Source organism: Sesamum indicum, linkage group LG11 (genome assembly GCF_000512975.1).
Source record: "Sesamum indicum cultivar Zhongzhi No. 13 linkage group LG11, S_indicum_v1.0, whole genome shotgun sequence".
NCBI classification, from domain to species: Eukaryota; Viridiplantae; Streptophyta; class Magnoliopsida; order Lamiales; family Pedaliaceae; genus Sesamum; species Sesamum indicum.
Window position 1 is genome coordinate 3,951,156 of NC_026155.1, and position 20,454 is coordinate 3,971,609.

Sequence of the window (20,454 nt, forward strand, 5' to 3'; positions counted from 1 at the left end):
GATGCAATCTTTTAAGACAAAAACCATAAGTTAAGGACCTAAAATTTGAAGTGGCTGAATCATAAACTGTAGCTACTTTTAAGGGTTTCAACAAGTTTATATACACTAGTTCTTAGTGTCAAACACCAATCTGTACAACAACTAACGCGAAAACATCACAGATGGTAATTAGGAGGTCATTTAAATGGATGGGACACTTAATCATCGGAATACATATCCAGACTTTGTATTAGCTTTTTTCCTGCCATTGTCATATGTGAGATCCAACCGAGGGGCATGACATTGATTCAGGACAAGAATGAAGTCACACTTGCATTAGATTTTATACTTATTATTTTGGTTGAATCTGTAAAAGAAATGTATATCAGGACGAGAAGATGAAGGTTATCCATTGACTTCTTGGGGTTTCGAGCTTCTGACTTTTCACCTAATGGGTCAGAAAATAGCTAACAGACTACAAGATACTGAATTTAATGAATCTATATCAGCTTGCAGCATCATATGATTCATATCCAGCCAAGAAAGCTTCAAAAGCTATCACCCGCAATTTTAACCCAAGTCTTCCTAAAAATTGAAAGCAGTACTCAATTAAGTTCCTAGTACCAAATTCTAGGCAGCCATAGTTCAATTAAAATCACTAAGACTTAAGTGAAGATTCAGATTGTAATAATCTATTCTCATTTGAAGTTCACAGTACCAAATATGATTTATGCATATTCCAATGATAAGTCTAACTTTGACTGGTCACTCGCGACCAACAAAGCAAAATAATTTGTTAGAGCCGCATTATTCCAATCTTTTCTCCATTTTTTTGCCTTGGGTAACAATTACACTACTGAATAACGATGACCGAATATTACAACTAATCCCTTCATCAGTAGCAAAACTACAAAACAACATTTTACTCTAATTTGGCTACTGTCGTGTTTGATCCTCTGCGTATCCTCTGCGCCTAACGTATGCTATCATCAACCACAGTAGGGATAATTAGTTCTACATGAATATATACAAGAAACACAGACTCTATGAATCAACAACTAAAAATAAAATTATGAATAAAAAACTAAAGATGAAGCAATAAACAAACAACAAGCACAGCACAACCGAGATAGCAAACAAAAGGGCTAATACTTTTTATCTTCTAAACATCAGAAGGATCAAAGACCAAGACACAATAGGATCAGTAATAGCATAAAACCCACAATTCTAAACAAGCAGATGAACTCAGTACATAGAATGTCAAATGGGCTTGAAAATTCGATAAATATGAACAAAAGATCCATTAGTTTGAGGCGAAAAAAAGAGTGAAATACTGGATAAATTGAAATCCGAGAAAAGAAGAGTGAACCCTAGTTTTCCTTGTTCAATTGGGATTATATGATGGATAAGAGAGGGCTCACCTCGTCAAGAAACCATAGATGAATTCCAGCAGCGGGCAATCGAAGTTCACGAAAATTTTAAGGTTTGAAACGAGATTCAGACGGTTGAATGAATCATCGTAGCTCAGGTAGACGTAGACTGTTATAACACCAGTACCCGAATCTGTCTGCTGTCAATTTGGCAGTTTCTTAAAATTTACAGTATATGTATATATTATAAAAGAAAATTTTTTGTCAAATCAATTTTCGAATACCTTAATTTATCTTTAATTTTATTTTTTTCCTTTACAAAAATTTGATTAAATTAATAATTTTAATTTTTTTTTATAATCTCAGAATTATATTTCTTTTTTTCTTTTTATAACTACCCATTATTCCAAAGTCTCTCAATCTTACTTCTTTATTTATTATAATTTGTAATTATAATTTATTCTTTTTATAATTTTCTATTATAATTTTATATCAAAATTCTTTTTAAATGCTCGTGGATTTGTGTACGATGATAAATAATTTAAAAATAAAAATAAGAGTCGAAAAGAATTGATCACATAGCATTTGAAAAGATAATTTAACATATATAGGTTTATCGCAAATATTGGTAAAAAAACAAATTTATAAGTTTTAGTTTAAGAGGGTGTTTGGATAATTTTGATGCACTTGGTCACAATACGTACAGTCATGGGCCATATGGTCGTACACAAGCTAAGAGTTGAAAAGAAACAAGTTTTAGATCTGTACGAGACATGAAAGTGTCGGAGTGAGTTTCGGTGTAAGCATTTCAAGGATCAAAATAGTTATATGGGTCAGAAGTCTATAATCCGATGCTTTAAAAAAATACATAAGGTAGTTAAGATACCTCAAAGGCTAAAATCCATTTACCCCGTTTTAGAAATATGCTAAAACCTACCCTGTATTATGTAAAATTCAATTAAAAAAATACCTTTTTCATTAGTACTCAATGAAGGTGTATTTGAACAAACGAGTGGTGGTGTTTTTCTGGCAATTTGAATGAAAATGCCCTTATATTGCATTTATAATTATAATAGTCAATGATACGTGCGATTTTAGCACGAGTTCAGAGTCCTTGGATCTTTGAGATGGATCTAGGCCACTTGAATAAGCATTCTTGAGAAGAAGGATATGCAAAACAAAGGGTTAGGACTCCGATGATTAAGTTTAGTTTCGAATTTAAAGGCATATAAAAATACAAAATGAATAACAATAGAAAATTATGATAAAGATGAGATTTTAATATGCAAGAGCACGATTTTAGAATGAGAGGATAGCTGCAAGAGAAAAAGTTCTCGAATCTGTCAACCAGCGGGGAGGTACCCCTCTATTTATAGAGGAGGAGTTCTCCAGCAATAGGAGTCTTGCCGAGGGGAAACGACAGCTTTAGCGAGAAAGGTGGGATGCTGGTAAGGAGTCCTCCCTCCTTTTGAGGGCACCTTCCTTTCTATCGGTTGGTTTTGGGGGCTTTCGAATTGGGCTCCTTTTTTGGGCCACATATGACAAAGTCTGCTTCCTTCCTTGATTGGGCTTTGATCCAAGGAGGGGGGCCTTTGGGTTGAGCTAGACGGGATAGTAGGAGGCCTCTTTCTTGGGCTGGGCATAGTAATTCGAACGGGTTGCCTTCTTCATGGGCTGATGAACCTTTTGTTGGGCTTGGTACTTTGTTTTAGGCCGATCTCTTTTGGGCCATGCCCATCAGTCAAAAATAACTTGTTTTAACCTTATTTTCAGCTATATTTTTTTTATATTTTCATCCCTTTTAAAAATTTAATTTTGTGTTCTTAACTATATGTATTTTAAATATCAAAGTACCAAAAAGATATAATTTTTCTTATAAACTTATAACTTAAATTGAAAAATTAAATTAAAATCACAATAGAAAATAATATATTGAAGTTTATTTTTAAATTAAATCTACATCAAACGAATGTTAATTAATTTAAAGTATTAAAAGAAATATATTATTAACTAATTTAAATTATTTAATAAAATATATTATTTACTTTAAATAATATTTAAATTTAAATTATTGTTATATATATTTAAGAATTTTAATACTTTTTTTTTATAATTTTAATTTGCTAATCTTTTTATAAAGAATCTTAAAACTTTTATAACTCAATTTTTCTTATTTTAATTTTTATCAAAACCTTAATCAATGTTTTTCTAAAAAAAATGGACACCGTCGCCCCTAACGAGAAGGGCGATAGCGTTGCAATCGCCCCAAATCGCTTGCTATGGTGTGGGCGACCTCGATATTGCCCAAATCTGATTTGAATGACAAAATTAAATTTATATTAAATAAATAATAATTTAATTTTTTATAATTTATAATTTTGTTAAATCTAGACCTTTAATTTTTTAAGATCCAATGGTTAAGATGAATTGATTAGATCCTACGATTTTTATTCATTTAAAAAAGATCCAACGATCACTGAAATAAGAAATAATATATCATAAGTAAGAGCATAACATATACTTTATAAAAAATTAACGTCGTTAGTCATATTTGATGACGATGGACAATCGAGCTATATTTAAGAAAATAGAAAGGGATTTATAGCTTATTTTTAAAACATAAAGGGGTTTTCAACTGATTTCTCAAAACACATAGGGGTTTTACGCATTTAAGCTTACCTTAAATCTTCACAAATGAGGGGTTTATATACTTCCCGATGCACGGATGGCACCTAATGGCCTCCTAGGATCTTGCCATGTGTCGGTCATCCTCAGTAACTGATCTGTTGTCCAAACCGTCAAAATTAATCACTAATCTTAAAACTGTAGCAGTAGTGGAACCAGGTCGAATCCTTAAGGAACTGCGACTTAATTTCTCGATTAAGTTGATGTAACCAAATGGGGGGGGAGGAGTTTGAATTAAGAATTACTACTAACTGATAGAAACCAAACTGAAAGCAGAGATAAATTATGGGGAAGAAATCAGTAGAGAAGAATTTCGACCTAAGGAAGTGTATCATCTAAGCGTTATATTAATCATTGATCGCACAAGATTAATTCCATAACCAAGCATTCAACTTTGAAATCTATTAGGATAACCATAATAAAATTCTGTTTTCATATTGTAATTGACTTGACTCAAGCATCTAAATCAAAACTTCTTATCTCATGACTGGGCACGATAGCATTCCATATCATTCAACAATAATATTTGCATCAGTAAATGGACAAGCGATCTTAACTGTTTCCAACGGGGTCGCTGGTGCGTTAATTTGTGCTGCAAACTTTTGGCAGACTTCACACTTTCTAACTAACTCCTTGGTATCCTTTACCAATGTGGGCCAGAAGAATCTTTGTCTGATCACTTTTTGAGCTAGTGATCTACCACCCGAGTGGTTTCCACAGCTCCCTTCGTGAATCTCCCTCATCACATATTCTGTGTAGCACCCCCTTCGCTACAAGAGCTGTATCTACCCTAAACGTCATAGTTATAGTAATCCCTGTGTTCATATATATACATTTGCACATAATCATCTAAATCATTTGTATACGTAATTCCAATACGTCATAATAGGTATTATCAACCCACAATATTATATATATACATATCAAACACCACAAGTAATCTCCATGCTTACGTTCCCTCTATACAACAAAATATGATCTGTACTCTAATTGACAACGAGGAGAAAACAGCATACTGGCCCGACCTGCCTGAGTATAGCGCGTAGACCTAATCTTCAACAGTCAAACACCTCAAAGTTTACTCCTGAAAGAAAATATCAACAGAGGGATGAGCCTACCACTCAGTAAGTAGATAATCAGCCTTATCTATATATGTATATCAAACACAACCCAAACAAGACAAGTAGGCAACATGCATGGATTACAGTCAATTTAACTCCAACATAATCAATTGTAGCACCACATAGCTATCTCACAATAAAATAATCAATTAAACTTCCTTTTTCCTAGTTTGCTTACCAGAAGGTAATATCGTGTTTTTGCCGTCAACTCAATCTCACCATTATATAAATTTAAGTGAATCCCCTTGACAGCCGGCTCATCAATCTCATTTTGCATCATAGCTCTTTCATTTCGCAGCATCGCTATTTTCATATCATACTTTTTTTTAAATCGCAGCATCGCTCTTTTCATATCATATTTTTTTTTTCATATCGCAGCATCACTATTTTCATTTCACATCTTTTTCATATCGCAACATCGCTCTTTTCATATCATTTCGCCTTATAGGCTTTTCAACACATCAAGGGGTATTCACACCACAATTATATTCAATTTCCACCACTCCCTCATTTCAACATATCACCATTCTTATAAGCAACTAGTAACATAAAATAATATATCAACATATTCTCATTTTCAGACATCCACAACACATTAAACAATAAACATAATATTTCAACGTATTTTCTCATTTCACGCACACAATATTGTCAGTCAAATCAAATCATTCACCACTCATATATTTTCAGATACATCAATATCAGTATGAACCACAAAGTCATATAATAGTAATACCACAAATAAAGAGGACATATATAGATAATACTAATTATTTACTTACCTCAACCTCACAACGTTTCTTTCTACTCAACCTCTAATTGTCAGTCCTTTCACCTCACCCCCGTATCCTATAATGAGTTATACCATATACAATTAATATATCAAGAATATCGTAGTTTCTTTTAAATATAATATTAAATCTTATTCGTACGATTTTCAATAATTCTTTAATATTCTATTTCTATCGAAATATATATTTTCGTTCTAGTTCTTCCCAATAACTAGACACTATAAGCTTCATAAAAATATTTATAATTTATCAAGTGATGCATAAGAATTTATTTAACGAAACTCGTTATATATTATAACTACCATTTTTTAATAACATTCTTAAATTAAATTATCATTAAAACCTTATTCTTCCTCTTTAACAATATATTATTTCTTAAGTATAGTTTTCGGAATATTCCTACGGATTTCTTATCAATTTCTCGCTATTATATAATTTAATTAAATAACAATACGTAGAATTGCGTATTTGATTAATAATTCCGATGGAATTGTATAAATTGGCTATAACAATCTTCAAATCTAATGAATTTAATAATCTAATTAACCAACGATATCATTTTTATATTAAATTTGATATTTAATTCGACACTATTTTAAATAGCCAAACTCGTAAAATATTCCGGTTAAATAGTACATCGCTCAATATAAATAACATTTAATAAATGAGCTAATTAAATACTATAATTGTATAAATTAATGAAAATTATAATTATAATTCGTACCTCTGTTCCTTTCTCTTTCTTCTTGCCGAAAGTGTGTGTATGTTTGTGTGTGTGTTGTGTGTTATGTACCAAGACAAAGAAAAATAAAGAGAATGAGAGAGTGAGGCGGTGGGAGGTGGCCCCCACTTCCCGCTCTCAATTCTCTCACTCTCTTTTCTTTTATATATATATATATATTATTTACTAAATATGTACATTATTTACTAAAATATATATACATATACTAATATATGTATATATAATTTACTAATATTTATACATAATACTATTATTATACATTATTATTATTTTTTATTAGACTTTTAGCAAAATTCCCATCACGTTCCTCCTAAATTTTCTTAATTAATATAAGCTGTCCCCAAATATTATAACGAACTCCAATTGAATTCGTTCAAGTTTTATTATATTTCAATTATGACCCATAATTTAGTGGCTAATTAACTAAATTTCACGAAAATTTACCAATTAATCCTACAATTATGTATTATAATATTTGGGGCGTCACATTTTGCTCTTTCTGCATCCAAACACTTTAGTAGAGGTCCTTCCACAGTTCGTTTGTATAGTTGCGTGCCGATCAATGTAAAACGAGCTGCTTTCATTTTAAGTCTTCGTGCGCATATGGGATTGTCTGGTAGGGCTCCTTCTTTCAAGTACCGGATTATCTCATCTTTCCATGATGGTGACTCATCCACAGCATTCACCTCCACCTGCTCAGAGATCGCAGGTCTATCTCGAATCATTACTGTTATTTTGCGATCTCGAATCCCAGACAAGGTGGCTCCAAATTTCTATAAGGAATACGCCTTATCATTCTCACATCTTGGAATCTGATGGACCTGACATCTATGAAATTTAGACATCAAAGATTTAGCTTTAATGTGGTACAATATCATATTCTTCTCCTTGGTTTCATAAGTCCCATCGATCTGTAAAGCTACAAGCTGAGAATTTGTGTATACTTCTAAGTCCCTTGCCCCGGCTTCAATTGCCAGCTTTAAACCCATAATTAGAGCCTCATACTCTGCTTCATTATTTATTATTGGGAAAGATAACATTGCTGCAACTTCGATCTCTACCTTATCTGGACCTTGGATTAGTATCCCAACTCCTCCATTGCCAGCATTAGAAGGTCCATCCACATGTAACATCCATCTATCTAGCTTGTGACTAATTTCAGGGTCCCATGCGAGCTCGATCATGAAATCTGCCAATATCTGTCCTTTTAATGCTGTCCGAGCTTGATATTCTATGTCGTATTCCCCCAGTTCAACTACCCATTTCACAAGTCTTCCTGAGGCATCAGGTCGCGCCAGCACATTACGCAATGGGTGATTAGTCAAAAAACTGTGCGATGGGCTTGAAAGTAAGGTCGCAACTTGCGAGCGGTCACAACTAATGCAAGCGCTAATTTTTCAATTTCAGCATACCTCTTCTCAGCTCCTTGTAGCATTTTACTTACATTGTAAACTGGATTCTGCACCCCTTCGTCTTCCCTTACCAACACTGAACAAACTGCATTTTCAAAAACGACCAAGTACAAATATAGCGTCTCATCCCCTTCGGGTTTGCATGTAACGGGGGTGAGCGTAGATAGGTTTTTAAATCTTGAAACGCTTGCTCACACTCCTTAGTTCATTTAAATTCTTTGGCCTTTCTCAACACCTTAAAAAAGGGAAGATTTCTATATGATAATTTAGAAATTAAACGGTTAAGGGATGCAAGCTTTCCCATAAGTTTTTGGACTTCTTTGAAGGTGGTTGGCGACTTCAGTTTCAGGATGGCCTCTATCTTTTCAGAATTTGCTTCAATGCCTCTCTCGCTGACCAAATACCCCAGAAACTTTCCTCCTGTCACTCCAAAAGTGAATTTTGTTGGGTTAAGTTTCATCCTAAAGTTTCTCATCATCGCAAAAGCTTGCTCGAGGTGAGCCAGGGGATCCAACGATCGAACTCTTCACCAACTCCTCAACCCTGATATCTATCACGACTGCTCGACTGGCTCCTTCTGACACTGCTCTCAGCCTCTCGACCTCTCAGTATAAGGTCTTTAAAATATCCCTGTTTGATCAATCGTTCTATCTCATCTTTTAGCTGAAAGCATTCTTCGGTGTCATGCCCCCGTTCTCGGTGGAATTTGCAATATTTACTCGAGAATTTCTTTGCTGGCGTAAATCGTGTATGATGGGGCCACTTCAGAACATCAGATTTCTCTATAATCATCAATGCTTTAGTCCGAGTTGTGTTCAAAGGAGTGTATTAGTGATACTTTGGTTGGTAAGGAGGATCTCGACCTCTATCTACTTTTTGCTTACTTCCCTCTCCCTTACCATGGTCGTGATCTCGACCTTTGTGTCCACCCAACCATTCCCCATCCTTCATTGCGTTCATTTCCTCTTCATTGATGTATTTTTGCGCTAAGCGCATCAACTGTTCTACGTTCGTGGGTGGGTCCCTAGCTAGAGCAGAGGCAAATGGCCCTTTTTTCAACCCATGTATCAGGATACTCACAATCATGTTAATCCTCAAATTCTAGACTTCGAGAGTTTCATTATTAAATCTTCCCAAAAAGTTCTTCAACGTCTCATTCTCCCTCTGCCTAATAGTAAAGAGATACGTGGCAGATCTTTTTTGCTTTCTCTTGCTAGCAAAGTGAAAAACAAACTTTTGCACCAACTATGCATATGATTCTACACTCCCGAAAGGTAAATTGGTAAACCATTCTTGTGCTTTGCCTGTTAGTGTGGTAACAAACAATTTAGCTTTAATTGAATTGGATTGCCCATATAAATTCATCACCAAGTCAAAGGCAGATACATGTTCTTGTGGATCTTTCAACCCATCATATTTCGGTAAATCAGGCATTCTGAAGTTAGCATTCACAACTTCTGTCAGTATTCTATTGCAAAATGGAGAATTTTTGTTCTGTGTGACTAACTCCCCTTTTCTTTGAAGTTCATCTCTGTTTTCCAAGCGTCTGTATTTGCTTGCCAACACTATCAACTTTCGCCCCAGAGATCGCAGGTTCGCGTCTCTGGCTCCCTCCGAGAGCACCTGACCCCACTTCAGATGATGCAGCTACTCGTCTCAAATCTGGGGCCCTCCTAATCACGCCTTTTGTTACTCTCTCGACTTCTCTTTCTCTTACTACCCTTCTTCTCAAGGTCTCATTTTTCGTGGGTAAGGCATTTCTACGTTCATATGCTATGATAGCATTCTTTCCTGCTTCTTCCATCATTCGTTGCAATTCAGTTTGTGTTAACTGGATCGTTCTTTCAACCTCCCTTGGAGCTCCCTCAATCACTGGCACATTCCCCCCGAATGTGCCTCCATGCTAAGGTTTTGTTTTTATCCTCAAATGGTTCCCACAGACGACGCCAATCTGATCCGGATGGATTACGTTTGATCTCGATCAAAGACCACGACCTCTCCATGTCACCACTCCAAATTTGATATCTGAAGATAAAGAAAGAAGATTAAGCTAGTCAGGTTTGTCCCGACGATAACACTCCGATGCTTAAGTAAGTTTGGGGTCAAAGAAAATTCAGCGATCTAAATATGCGAGTAAAGTAGTGTTTCTAAAAAGTACCTCTCATTGTCACGATGTGGGCTATTTGTAAGGGCCTTTTGTGGGTCCCATCCTTCGACTCGTGTCGTGTCGAAAAGTGCTCATGCAAGGACTAAGCGTTTCCTCAGCACGCCATCTGTCGGGTCCCTATGCGGGTCGGATCCGGATTATCCTTGACCCGAAAGAAATGTCCATGATCTACAGCGGACAACGACCACTAAGCGACCACATCTAGCGATCTTTGGAATGTGTTCGGTCCACACAGATTAGCGACCATTCGTGCTACCGCGTCTTGCGACCTCCGTATTTCAATAAGATCCCCATCATGTCCTTTGGTGTATTTGCGAGTTTTCTCGTCTTCTTTAGCTTCCATTAGTACTTGCTCAATCGGGTGTAGCTCCTTCCCATTGTGGCGTGTTACCGCACTCACGTTCTCAATTAGATGTGTATCTATTTACGATGGTAGCTTCTGTGATGCTTGAATTGCTATTTTGTTAATTGTTTTGGCTAGTTGAGAGAGTTGGTTTCCTAACTGTTGCAAGCTCGTTTGTTTCTCTTGCAAGTTTTCCATTGTATCCTGTTGAAATTTAAGAGTAGTGAGAGCAAGGGATCTAACAATATCCTCTAAATCATACTTGAATATGGTGTTGGCAGTGCAACTTGCATAAGAGATGGAGGTGGTTGGTGTCTCGACTGCTCCTCTTGATTATCTGTGACTTCTCCATCCTTGGTTGTAGAACTCAAGTAGGAATCATATTGTTGTTGAAGTTGCTCAGGAAATCTCCTCACTGCATTTACTTGCCAATATGATGAAACCATACTATTTATGATTCTTGATCATCATAGAAATCCATTCTCTTGCTGGTATCCTTTCTTCAATTTCCTCCCAAAAAAAAAAAAAAAGATTCACCACCAATAGTTAAACTATATCAAGTACTACATGAATGTTCCTTGAAAAATAAAAAAACATTAGCATGTGATAAAAGAAAACAACAAGACTAAGAAACTAAAGTAGTTCCCTGCCAATGGCACCAAAATTTTGACTGATTATCGAAGTGGTCAAAATTAATCACCGATTCTAAAACTATAGCAGTAGTGGAATCATGTCAAATTCCTAAGAATTTACGAATTAATTTCTCGGTCAAGTTGTGTAACCAAATAGGGTGGAGTTTGAATTAAGAATTACTACTAACTAATAGAAACTAAACTGAAATCAGAGATAAATCATGAGGAAGAAATCAATAGAGAAGAATTTCGAACCAAGAGAGTGTATCACCCAATCATTATGTTAATCATTGATCGTACAAGATTAATTTCACAACCAAGCATTCAACTTCGAAATATATTAGGATAGCCATAACAAAATCCTGTTTTCCTATTGTAATTGACTTGACTCAAACATCTAAATCAAAACTTATTATCTCGTGACTGGGCTCGATGTGTTCCATATCAATTCAATAATAGCACTTGTGTCAGTGAAAACAATTGAACCTAGTCAAACAATTGAAATAGCTGCAATTATCCGACCTAGTTTTCTTGTCCCTACAAATAAATCATGCAAAGCACACAATTAATTTGCTTGGTACTCATACCACTCGTTCATGAAAATTATGAATCATTGAACTCATGGATAGCAGTAGAATAATTAATATCGAATCGAATTATCATATCTATAAATAATAATCATTCCATAAGATGTAAATCAAGACAAGAAATGAAATAAGATTAAAACTAATATCTCAAAACATAACAATTAGGTTTAATATTTCCCTTGAATCATAAAAGTAGATTAGCTACACATCATATGTGTAGAAAATCCTAAAATCCTATAGAAAAATATAAACTAAAAAAAAAGGAGAAGAGGAGAGATGGTATATACTACTAGAGTAATCAAATATGAAATTGGATACTAATATTCAACCTTCACATCCCTTTTTATAGCAGCAAAATCGTCATCTCTCTTGCCTTTCAACTTGCTGTCACGAAAGAAATTAAATTGCAGTAAAATTTTTTTTTTAGATTCCACTTTTGTATAGACAGACTAGAGCTTTAAATCAAGCCCTATCAGATGCTCAAGTCAGTTTCATTCTCATCTTTTTTGATCACTTTTTGATTTTATTTGAATTTTTCTGGTTCTCTTTTCTTCAAATGGGGTTAATACCGACCCCTCATCTAAAAGATGGATAATTCAGTTATCAATACAATAAATTCATTCTAAAACACTAGAATTAGGCATGCATTTGAGTGATAACATACATCCTATCAGTAACTAGGGATGAGATGGGCTTTGGGTTTTCATTTTAATGAAGGATAACTTTAGGGGTGCTCACAGTTCGGTTAAACCAGCTGAACTGAAAATTTGGTTCAAAAAATTCGATTCAATTTTTATTTTTTTTAGATCGGTTTTCAGTTTGGTTTCTTCCATCACCGTTTGGTGATCGAATCGAACCGAAAACTAATATATATTTTATTATTAATTATATTATATTAAAAATATAGTATTTTATATTATATATTAATATTATAATATAAACTAAAGAGTAAAAAGAATGAGTGAATGAGAAAAACAAGTAACGCACCACTCCAATTCTCCACTCTCTCCAGCAGCAGCCACACCCACAGCGACTCTCTCACCGCGACTTCGTTCTTCTTCTTCACGGAAGAAGAGAAACTTCACACTTCGCTCAGGTAATTTTTCTTTCTTTGTAAATTTCTTTTACAGTTTGTAGAAGAAATTCAAAAAATTTGATTTACAAGTTTTGTTTTGAAGGTGTTTGATGAAATGCCTGAAGTAAAGTTTTGTTTTTTTTTTTTTGTTTGGTTGTGTGCTTGTGCTGACTGCTTTCATTATACATTTTAGTTTTCAGATTTTGATATTTTGGTATATGTATTTTTGGATAAAATTGAAAAAATACTAAAATTATTTATATGTATTTAAAAAAACATCTTTTTTTGTTTTTTTTAATCAAAAAAACTGAACCGAATCTATTCAGTTTGATTTTTAAAAAAGGTGAACCAAAACTGAAAATTCGATTCGATTTAATTTAATTTAGTTAACCGAATTGAACACCCTAGATAACTTTGTTGGACCTTATGGATATTATGGCCTATTTTAGATATATAATAAACAACCCACATCATTTTACTCCCCCAATTCAAATATTGTTTTTGTTGGAAATCAACCAAAATTTTGAATGTATTGGATTAAATCATGAATATTCTTCTCATGAGTCCCATTAATTATCATTTTTTGTCTACCGTTTGGATCAGAGAATCTGTTTTCCATCTCTACTGGATCAACCGCCTTTTGACTTGGTCCTTGCTATATGAAGGAAGTAAGTTTCTACTATTTGTTACCTTGTTCTTGAAAACTTTGCGACCCGATACTCTTGGTGATTCCATTGCTTCCTCAGTGAATCCAACTCCACCCTAGGTATTCCTATTTCTTCCCTCTATTTTACGTATATATTATGTATAGTAGTTCGAGTTTGAGTTCTAGTCATGATTCTTATTCCAACTGGAATCGTCATCTACCCTTTCTCATCTTTCGGGATTTAGAGAAATAGCGACCGCAAAATCTGAGGTTCAAGTGGGTTATCTGCATGTTTCCAAAGATGAAGAGGGCTCGGATTAATGAAGCTCTTTCTATTAGGTCTTCTCTTACTATCAAGGATGTTCTCAAATTTCGTCACTACTACCATATTCCTCTTGATTACAACATCTGTAATTCCAAAACACGACCAGGTTATGCATCGTCTTCCCCTAAACTGTCCGACTTTCCATATTCCAAACTTAGATGCTAGGCTCCATTCTCCTATAGACGATCGTATTGCTAACATTATTAACCAGTTAAGGGTTAGCCCCAAGGAACTTGTCCCCAACTTAATAGTGACATCCTTTGCTTCATTATCATGATGCAATATTTTGAACAGGAACCTTCTTTTTAAATTTCTTGGCCTTATTCACTATAACAGATTCCACTAGGTTTCAGACTCCTTGGTTATACTACATTAATGCTTGCCGTAAATGTAGATTTGTAGGTAAACTTTTATAAACTCTGTTAGGTTGTGGAAGAGTAATTTCTTTTATCTTGAAGCCTCTACTTGTCATCCTTACAATGTCCCTACTTAGTGGTGCTTCCAAAAGCCCACTTTACGTTGTTTAGGTGGTCCATCTTAGGAAGAAAAATTTAATTGAGAATGTGTTGACTGGTTATAAGTTTGGGGAACTCTTAAAGGAGGATATTCTTAGCTTGATTAGGTTGTCATCTGCTTCCATTCGCACTACCAGAATCTTAGATTATCTGTCGCCTTTCTGACATCCATATTTGCTTTTGTTGTAGACTTAGTATTTTTTATCCTTTTGTAGATATGGTTGCTCGAGATGCAATGGCAGAGAATGACGGTCGATAGAAGCAAGGATGAATTACTAGCTATAGTCCGCGACAGGGATCACTTTGGTCTTTGAGTCATTATTTGTCCCCTCTACTCCTCGCATTGAATCCCTTGATCGGGACACTTTGCCACTGCCTGTTGCCGTCGAGCCTGTCATGCAGTATCCGGGCCAACCAATCCAGTTGAGATGGTCGAAGATATTGAAGTTGTTGATGTGGAGATAGAAGCAGAGACAAACCTTATTGAGTTGAAAAGACAGCATCGACACAAGAGTAGGTGTGAGGGGTCGTCTTAGGATAAAATTTAAAAGGTTGTGAAAATGAAACCTCCCCCTTCCTAATTGCTTTAATGAGAACTCTTAGAGGCCTTGTAAATAAAATAATACAGATGCAGAAGACCCAATTCACCTTGAGGAAAGTAGGTCGAAAAAGTCTCACAAAAAGCATTCTTTGAAGGAGAAGACATATGTTGCTGAGGGTTCTTGCACTAGACATGCCGAGGAGGATAGGGGTCATCAGTTTAAATCTCCTGTATACATGGCAGTTGAGGCTTTCAATCATCTCACTCTGGAGGGCATTGACAAAGATATTAAAAAACTGGAGATTTGTTATCGTTGCTTTGCAAGGGCGAGGGCTGAGATTGACCAAGATTAAATCTTTCTACTAGCCTTCTTCTCGATGAATAGACCTTTACTCCTGATTGGCAAGTGTGGGGGAGTATCTATATTTTTTATAACCGTGCTGGCAAAACCTCATTCGAATTATACAAAGCTTGTCTTCTTCTAAAGGACCAAATAGCTTTGGCTAACCTTCAGCATGCTCGGTTGGAGATGATGAGAGCAAATACTTACCAACATTCAAATTTCCATACTTTGCACTTCAAGGCCTACATTAGTTTCTAATTCTCTTTATTTTGTACGCTATGAGATCCTCTACGCTTTGAGTTTGCAATGTTCCTATTGGAGATACGATCGTGGAGATACAGAAGTGTGGATTTAGAATTTGGAAGATGAGAAGAAGGAAGATGAGTTGGCCCAGGTTAACTTGGAAGCCGAATTGGATGAAGCTCGCTGGCAACTTGCTTCGAAGAACATCATGAACGAGCACTTGGAGAAAGAGAGAGCTAAGTTGACGAGGGACTTATCCACTGCAAAGAAGTCTATGGAAGATCTCAAAGCAGGACATCAGTCTAAACAAGACAAGGCATACGACTCAAGGCTTGATGAGGGCTAGAATAGGTATCTATAATTTGAGGAATATATTGTGACCCTCAAGAAAACACGCATGGAAAAAGCTCGTGATTTCATTAAATCTCAAGCTTTCGAAGCGACAATCATCAATTGAGCTACTATAGAAGAATTTATGAGCTTTTACAAATGTCTGGTTTAGATAAAGCTTCTCAACGCTTTGAAGGACAATTTTGATATTTTTAGGGTTAGTTTTCTCAAGGATCGGAAGCTAGAGGATTTCCCTGAGAATTAGCTTATCAATCCCTGGTGGGAGAATGACGAGTTTGCCGATATTTTTAGCGCTTCTCAACTTCCTACTAGTGATCCTTTTCACAGCAGGGTTTCTCAAGGTACCACTTAAGATAGCTTCAAAGGAACATTTTGAATAGCTATTCTCACCACACTTAGCTAGCATCTGACCCCCTTTTCTGTGATTCTCTGTATCAAAAGACTTTATTAAATGAAATTTTGTCTAGTTGTTTTCGTCTTTACTTTTGGATCCTGCCCGTGAATATGCAAACCACTCTAAAAAGCCCATATTGCTTCTAGATGCTAATTAAGATTTCAACAGAACTCTACAAAATCTATTTACCCCCGCATCGTGAGTTGTCTTCAGGGTTTTTCTTTTAGATTTAAATTTAAATCGTGAAAAACTTAAACATCAAATTAGCTTCTCAATCTTAAGAAGCTTCACCGCTCCGAGCATTCGGTCTTTGGTTTTAAACCATAGGAGGTTTAATCGCTCCGATCATTTGGTCTTTATTTTTAAACTTTAAGAGGTTTTGTCACTCCAATCATTTGGACTTTAACCTTAAGAGATTTTGCCACTCCAACCATTTAGTCTTTATTTTAAACTTTAATAGGTTTTGTTGCTCCGACCATTTGGTCTTTGTTTTTAAAAAGTAGGAGGTTTCGTTACTCCGACCATTTGGTCTTTGTTTTTAAATCGTAGGAGGTTTCGTTACTCCGACCATTTGTCTTTTTAAATCTTAAAAGGTTTATTGCTCTGACCATTTGGTCTTTGTTTTTATACCTTAAGAGGTTTTTTCATTTGTCACTCTGACCATTTGGTCTTTATTTTTAAACCCTGAAGAGGTTTTCTCACTTGGCAATTTGATCTCTGTTTTTAAACCTTGAGAGGTTTTGTGGCTCCGACCATTTGGTCTTTGTTTAAACATTAAAAGGTTATGTCGATCTGACCAATTGGTCTTTGTTCTTAAACCTTAACAGCTTTGTCGTTGATCGCCATGCTAGTGCACACAATAGCATAAACACATAATATTGATTATATCGTATTCGTTTCACAGTGCTTTTACAAAAGGATGCCAAGTGTTTCAGATAGATATTAATGAGCTTTAACAAAATATAATCAAACCACATGAAAACCAGGAACCAAGTTAAGTGTAGAATTTTTACAAATTACTTATGTTGCATGGTCATGGTCGTTCATCTCCTCTATTGCAGATCTTCACTCCTTTATATGGTCCATCTTGATTGGTATCCAGTTTTTCCATGTGCTTTGACACTTCCACTTTCTTTAGGAACAAGTCTTTCACTCGAAAGCAACGATTTTCGCCTTTTTCTCTTGCGTCTCGTGTTATAGTGTACTTGAATTGGAGTGTTTGAACATACGTGACTTCTCTCTTCTCTTCTACTATCTCTAGGTTAGACGTCTTGCCACTTAATTTCCTTCTAGTTGTAAGCCACGACACTCATGGTTTCATTTCGATTTTAGCAAGGACGATGACTTCAGATCTATACACAACACATAAAGGAGTCTCTTTAGTGGATGTTCGTGGTGTAGTTCGGTAGGCCCATAATACCCCAAGGAGTTCTTCTATCCATGTTGTCTTAGCTCTGTCAAGTCTGATCTTTAAATTTTGTTGAATTATTATTAATCACTTCCACTAGTGTATTGGCCCTCGGTTTCCCATCGAAGTGAAATTTTGCAAGATGTGCATTTCTTTACACAAATCTACGATCTTTCGACCTTGGAGTTGTGCTCCATTCTCTAAGATCAAGGTTTTTGGAACCCTAAACCTAAAAACTATCTTCTACTAAAGAAATTTACTACTTCTCTATTTGTGATTCTAGAGACCACTTCTACTTCAACCTATTTACTAAAGTACTTCATTGCACCAATATAAACTTTTTTTCCCCCTTCTATTGTAGGAAGGGTCCACGATGTCAATTCCCCATAAGTCAAATACATATGTAGCTTTAGTGACCTCCAGGTTTGATGCTGGGGTGTGGATTAGATTGGCGTAATTTTGGCATTGTTCACATATTTTGGTGAAATATCTTGCATCGGCAACTAAGGTCATCCAAAAGTATCCTTGTCGCTAAACTTGTTACATAAGGACCGCCGCCTAGAGTGGTTTCCACAACAACTCTCATGGATTTCCCTAATGACACAGTGTCCCTCATGGGGGTCCAAGTATCTCAGCATCGATCCTTCGAAAGTCCTTTTGTAAAGTTCACATTTATATCATAATAATTTAATGCTTGCCTCAGGAAGTGTTCTCTGTCTGCTCTGACCCTCTCGCATTTTCTTGTGGATGAGTATCGCACTATTTCCTCTTTCCAACTCTTCTGGTCAATCGACACTAACACTGCCTCTTCTTCTTCCCTCTCTAAATTCTTGTTGATTTTTGAGGTATCTGATACTAGTTTTGATTTTATTCCTATCAACAGGTTTGCAAATTGGGCCAGTATATCAGCTTTCTCATTTTTGGACCTTGGAATCTGTTGCAAGTTAAACCTTCCAAACTCCTCGGTCAGTGACCAAACTAACTTAAGGTAACTGTTCATTCTTTCATCCCTTGCTTCATATGCTCATAAATAGTGATTAGCAACCAATTGCAAGTTAGTAAGAGCCCGTACCTCTTTTGTTCAGAATTTTCTGAGCATACGTGATCCTATTATGAAGGTTTCATATTCTGCTTTATTATTTGTGACTTGAAAGTTCAATTTGACCTCCGCCTCTTTGTCTTGACATGGATGAGCCTTCCACACGGACTATCCACTTTTCTTCCTTCTCCTCCAACACAATTGCTTCTTGCATATTCGACTCTGTGATGAAATCTACCAATACTTGTGCTTTTATCATTTTTCTAACTCTAAAGGCAATAGAGATTTCTCTCAACTCAATCGCCGATTTTGCCAACCTACCTGACACATCCAGTTTGGATAAGATTTGCTTCAGAGGTTGATTAATGAGCGCTATTATATGATGTGATTCGAAATAGAGCCTCAATTTTCTAGCCGATGTCACCAGGGATAAAACAAACTTTTCGATCTCCATGTATCATAACTCAGCTCCTTGCAATAGCTTACTCACATGGTATACCAGTTTGTGAAAATTGTCTACCTCTCTTGTGAGGACTGAACTTATAGCTGAATTCGATATTGCTAAGTACAACATGAGTGGTTGTCCACTTTTTGTCTTTGATAGGACTAGTGGTGTAGAAAAGTACACACTCATCTATCCATGTAAACTCCTTCATCTTTCTTAATGTCTTGAAAAATGGAAGACTAGGATCTTTCGACCTGGACAGGAATCTCGCTATAGAAGCTACACAACCTATCAACTTTAAGATTTCTTTAACCGATTTTTGGGGAATCTATTCTTGTGATGGTTTTTACTTTCTGGTTGTTTACCTTGATTCCTCTTTCTATCACTAAATAGCCCAAGAATTTCCCCATTAAACCCTAACTTACATGTTGTCGGGTTCATGCTGCACTTTCTTACGACCCTGCAACACTCCCTTAAATAGCCCAAGTGATCTTCTCTCCTCTTGATTTTTTTACCACCATATCATCCATGTATACCTCCATTATCTCCCCAATCAGCCCTTCAAACATCCGATTAACTAGCCTTTGGTAAGTGACCCTTGCATTTTTTAGTTCGAACGACATCACTTTATAGCAGCAGATGCCCTTGTTTTAACAAAAGATGTCAGGATTTGGTCCTCTTTAGCTATGAATATTTGATGATAGGCTTATAAGGTGTCAATCATACTTAACAGTGTACAACCTGTTATGGAATCTGTTAGTGAATCAATGCGAGGTAGTGGATAAGGGTCTTTACGACATGCCTTATTCAAGGTGGTGAAATCCCTACACATGCGTTATTTGCCCAATCCTTTGTGTACCACTACCATGTTGGCAAACCACTCAGTGTATTATAACTCCACGAATAATTATGTCTTCCACAACTTGTCCTCTTCATTTGCGATAATGTTGTTTCTTTTAATGCCAAAGCTTCTCTTCTTTTATTAGATAGGTTTTGTAGTAGTATCCACATTTAAGTGATGAACAATCCCTTCTATGTCTAATCCTTGTAAGTCCTTCAGCTCCCATCTGAAAATATCAATGTTTTGTCTTAAGAAGTTGACCATTGATAGTTTAACTATTGTATCTATCTAAGTTCCGACCTTGGTTACCTTGTCTGGGTACCCTAGGAACAACTCAATCTCCTTATTCTCTATTGATAAGATCCTAAGCTCGGTTCCTTCTTCACTTGGGTTTGCTTCTATTTTGGAGTTCGACCTATTTTCTGCTTGTTTTTCTCCTCTAACCCTACTACTGGCAAG

General features: G+C 35.8%; 1 protein-coding gene and 1 long non-coding RNA gene across 3 annotated transcripts in view; one reads left to right on the plus strand and one right to left on the minus strand.

Moving 5' to 3' along the window:
• The window catches only part of LOC105173315, a 2,770-nt gene extending 1,217 nt beyond the window's left edge, over window positions 1–1,553 (minus strand). Inside the window, exon 1 of the mRNA XM_011095015.2 lies at window positions 1,401–1,553. The gene's annotated coding sequence lies outside the window, so the exon portion shown is untranslated. The remainder of the gene's footprint in view (window positions 1–1,400) is intronic.
• On the plus strand, window positions 12,792–15,227 carry LOC105173317. Of its 2 annotated transcripts, none has more exons than XR_848728.2 (3): window positions 12,792–12,925; window positions 13,508–13,670; window positions 14,606–15,227. It is a non-coding gene; the product is annotated as an uncharacterized LOC105173317 (long non-coding RNA). The 2 variants fall into 2 exon arrangements; XR_002288002.1 differs by having other exon boundaries at window positions 13,508–13,572.